Source organism: Egretta garzetta, unplaced genomic scaffold (genome assembly GCF_000687185.1).
Source record: "Egretta garzetta isolate BGI_Z169 unplaced genomic scaffold, ASM68718v1 scaffold117, whole genome shotgun sequence".
NCBI classification, from domain to species: domain Eukaryota; kingdom Metazoa; phylum Chordata; class Aves; order Pelecaniformes; family Ardeidae; genus Egretta; species Egretta garzetta.
In genome coordinates this window covers 5,505,810-5,510,800 of record NW_009260479.1, presented here as the reverse complement: position 1 = coordinate 5,510,800, position 4,991 = coordinate 5,505,810, and positions in this window count along the sequence as shown.

Sequence of the window (4,991 nt, the reverse complement as noted above, 5' to 3'; positions counted from 1 at the left end):
CTCTTCATCTTCTTGGTGGCACTGATGCTGGGTGCCTGCGATGGAGGGGGGTCCTGCTGTATCGCGCAGGGTGCATTTCTGTAAGAAATAGTTCCCTAAAAGAAAGAAATGCTTCTCCCAGTAACAGTGCTGGAGAAGCTGGGGCTGACATGATGTCCTCTTTTCCTGAAAAAAGTCCCCCTCCATGAGGATCATGCCTATTTTATGGTGTTGAAGTGCCTAGAGCCCAATACAGACAGGCATTTCAGAGGGATACTGGTGCAACACACCTGCTTTTTATTATGCCATTTGGTCTGGGGCATGGCTCATTCGGTTTATGAAGTGATTATCTTCACTACCAGCCCCTGAGTGGAGGAGCAGCCCTGACTCTGGGAGCACCACCATGGCAGCACGTAGGGAAATGGGCTCCACCAAGCCATTGGAGACCTCCTCTGGGCACCTCCGAGGGCAAGAAGGGACCCAGGAGAAGTGGGGTGGGAGCTGCGGCTCAGCTGGGGTTGCCGGCCAGAGAGATGAGGAACACTGGGGTGAAAACCAGCCCAGCTGCTCTGCTCCCAGATGAATTCGCCAGTGTACCCCAAAGGCCAGGCCACCTGGGGACAGGGGTCTGCCTGGCCGGAGGTGTTGCCTTGCACCTAAAGCTGGGGAATTGCCAGTGGGAAAAGCTGGGGCATAGCCCCATGCGGGACAGTCAAGTGCCAATGGTTGAGGAATCATCCAGGGAAGATGCTGTGGTGGGCACACAGCGGGTGAGTCCGTGCTGCCCTGGAAACATGTGTGAATAAAAGCGGTGGAGACGCCAATCTGAGGAGCAGCAGCAGATTTGCTGTCAAATAGGTTTTGTTTAAAAGTTATTTATTTGCTCCGTTCTGCATGGAAACGCTGGCCACTTCTGGGGGTTCGGAAGGAATTTAAAGGGTTTATGCTACTTACAGTCTTCTCCAGGTGCCTTAAGTGCTCATTTTAATAAGAAACAGCCCTGACACTCATTTTGGTTGGCAACTATTAACAGCCTATAAAGTAGCCCTAGGGCTTTAGTCAGGGTAATGTGCTCTGAAATCCCCAGTAAGGCTGAGGTCTGTGCTGCAGAACTGCGGGAAGCAGAGGAGTGCAGCTGAGTGCCGCATCATCTCGCCTTGGCACCTACCTGCCTCCATTTAAAAAGCCTCGGAAAAGCTTAATTACTTAATACCGTGGGCTTGCAGTTTCTTTTTCCGTTCAAATTCCAGATATTGAGTAACCCCTTGTGCCAGCAAGTGTACTTGCACTTCGCATCTGCTGTACTCCTCCTGTCTGTTTAATATTCACCCCGACGCCGTGATGTGCGGGTGGAAGGTCCAAGATGCGCGGCGGGGGCATCCTGCCTTAATGCACCTGGAAACTTTGGCACCAGGCAAGCAGCTGAGGAGAGGAAAAACATCACAGACCTGCAACTCCCAGGCAATTGTGCGAGAGGCTCCATATGCTCCGGTGCCTGCCGAAAGAGCCGAGTTTGGCATTGCATCAAAATGATTTCTTCCCCCTCCTTGAAAGCGGGTCTCTATTTGAACTGTGAAACTACGTGACCGTGAGCTTTGCTTTTCCCCATAAAGCCTGCCTGGCAGGAGCACAGGTAACCTGTGGGGCAGGATATAAGCCCCTTAGCAGATCTAGAAGGGGGTTGCAAGGTGAGCGCATTCATTTTCACTGTGGCCTATGTGCTACAGGCTCTTTTGGGTTGGAAACAGCCCTGTTTGGTCCAGCTGTGCCAGGCCAGGGGGATATTGCAGAGGCAGCACCCTGACCAATGTGTGAACGGCTTCCTGACATCCAGAGCTCCAACGCCGCATCACAAGAGAGCGGTAGAAAGGTGGGACATATGATGGACCTTAGGAAAATGAGCCAGACCAGGCATGGTTTAAGCTTTGGGACTGCCCAACCAGGTGTCCTGTGAAGAGCTGGGTGATTCAAAGATTGAATCATGGTAGCTTGGGCAAGAGGAAGCAGATTTTGGGATTTTGTGGCACCTCAGCTGTTGGTTTGGCACCTTGAATGCAGAGACGAGGGGGTTTTCCTGACAAGTAAAGATGCTGGTTTTGAAAGGTTGCCCTCCTCTGTACCAGCAGCCAAGGCTGGTGGGACCTGTGTGTAACCACGAGTCAGTGACGGAAAGGTGCAAGGAAGAAGCACTGACCTGATGCAAAATGCAACATTTCAGGCCAATGCCTGAACAAACCTGGGGACCTGGCCAGCAGCAGGTAGTTTTAAATGACAGAGATTTCCACCCTCTGCAGCTAGCAGCGGGAAGGGGACTGAACTGGGCAGGGCGGATGCTTAAGCCATGCAGAAAATGTGTCCTCTCCCCAAGAGGCAGTCAAGGCTGGGGATTTTTTTTTCCCTGCAATTAAGGCTGCAGTGGATTGGGGAAATTTTTTCCCCTCCCTTTTGTGTTCCTGCAGAGATGACCAGACCCCTGGCGGGGGCAACCTGACCAGGTTTGGTCTGACCAGAAGCAGGGAGGGCGGCTAAAAGCAGGATTAGGGACTGGTTTGTCAGGAACATCTCCAACAGAAATCCAGGGCGAGGGTATAGCTCTATAGGTCCTGGTCTCTCTTCCCCCATCCTAGTCACTGTCAGCGGTGGGCAGTCCCTGCTCCATGGACCAGCCCCTGGAGCTGCACCCAGCCCTGCTTGGCCCCATCCACCGAGCAGGCAGCCGGGGTTCAGCGTTGCAGAAGCTGTTGTTCCCACCGTTGAACCTGTTAGTTAGACAGAGGAACAACAGCAATGCACTGGGGGATCCAGAGAAAGGGCCCATCTGTCTTGCTTTTTAGGATGATTAGGGGGAAGTATTTGACTTGGCCAGCATGGGAAATTACACGGCCGAGAGAATCGCAATGCCAAGGCTGACTGCCTGGCAGCGGCGTGGAGCAGGGGGAACAGGGAAAAGACAATGATCTGAAATCACAGCCTCCCCTCCAGTGACCAGAATAAAATCCATAGCTGGACACAGCCCATGCACAGGTAAAAAATAAGTCTGCTTGTCCCCAAAATGCTGAACGTTCCTCTATGTTCTGCTCCTGATGCACCCTGACATGGCCATACCTCCCCCCCTGCAAGAAGGGTCCCATCCCACCGCTCCTGGGTGCGTGCCTTTCCCTCACATGGGGCTAAAATGCCCCCGGCCAGTTTGCATCCTCATTTTTCTCTACAAGTGACTTCATTTTCTGTATTTACACCTTTTCCAGTCCGTGAGTCATTAGCAAATATTGGACAGTTTGAACATGATATTGATTTCTTCTTCACTTTTTCATAGAAGTGTTGAGTGTTGTCAAGTCAGATCCATTATTGTGGAGTGAATACTTTAAATCACCATCAGCAACGAGCCGTGCGCTGCAATCAAAGGAAGACATCATTGTGATTTATTTTAATTATATTTATTTCCTGTAATTTTTTATTCATTGAGTCCTTTATCAGCTGTTCCGTGTTTTTGCCAAGGATCAGTTTCAAGCTGTAAATCAGTAACAGTATTAGCCTTATAAATACTTGGCTCTCCCGATTTGCCCTTTTAAAATACTGGCACAACTTCAGCTCTCTTCCAGTCGTCTCCAACTTCCTCAGCACTTCCGTGCTACTGAAAATCACGGTGATTTAAAGAGCTCTTTGGCCACCTCTTAAATTCGATGACTATCCTGGCAATCCCGTGATGTTCAGCCGGGGTGTATCGCAGTGGGGATGCAGATTTTGCCATGGATGTTTTACCCCACCGTTCCCCCAGGCAGCATTAATGATGGCGTGTCATGGTCACCACGACTTTGCTGCTATCCCAGTTTGCTGCTGTACCAATGCAGGCAAAATAAGGGATCCAAGAGCAAAACGGCGACGAGCCCCTCGCGAACAAAGCAGCTCTAATCACTACATTGCAAAAACCACTTTGACACTTTGTCAGTCGTACCTCACGGCAGCAATCGCTGGAACTAATAGTCATTAATTACTTTTGTCAGGTGAAATTTCCTTAATTGCCTGCAACTTTATTTCCAGAAAACTCCCACTTTCAGCTGCCGCTGCCGGTTTAAAGGCCACATCTCCCAGAGGTAATTTTTAGGAAAAGTCCAGGCAAATTAACAGGGGATGAAGTCATACGCGGCCCACCTCTGGCTGTACAGGATGGGGACGTGTCCTGGAGTCACCTGCCTGACCTGCCGGCATCGAGAAGAAAGGCCAGCAGGATGGGGGTGGAGGAGGAAGGTGGTCAGCCAACCTGTCATGCAGTCCAAGGGCATTCTTTTGTGACCTTTTCTTCTCCCTAAAAAATAAAGGAAACACGGTAGCAGACCGCCTGGAGAGCTGCTGCTCCTTGAACTTTGGCAATACGTATTCAGCGTTGCGAGGAGACGCTCAGCAGACAGCAATCAGCACGCACCGCAGCCACCCTAGCTACCAAGCTCCCATACAGATGTTCATTGAACTGTCAGAGCATCGGGAGGAAAATAAATTAATTTTAAGTGGGAGAAGGTTAGTTAAATCTTTTCTGGAAGTGTTATATGGCCATTAGATTGTATAGGAAGCTCAATAATAATGGGTAATAATGTTCTTCCAAGGAATTAAATAGAAGCCCAATTTATAATGCTGCTTGGCATTCAAACCAGAGTGTTCCACCTTCCCGGTACATGATAAACATTTACTAATTAATCCTCACAAAGCCTTGGTGAGGCAAATCTCTTCACACCACTGGTTCTGTTTTGTAAATGGGAACAAGAAGGTACAAGATACATCCTTTGAAGCTGGGGTTGCGTATGTCTTCAAACATGATTTGGGTCTCTGGGAGCCCACTTAGCATCTGTGTTTGGATACTGAGGGGTTTGTAAAAAGCCTCGGAGCCAGGATCGGAAGTCGAGGTTTCTTTGTGCCCCTTCACGGTGCTCAGACCATCGCGGCATGTTTTGATACGATTCTCCAGCACAATCTCCAGGACACTGATATTTTTCCTGCATGATCATGTTACATTGCAG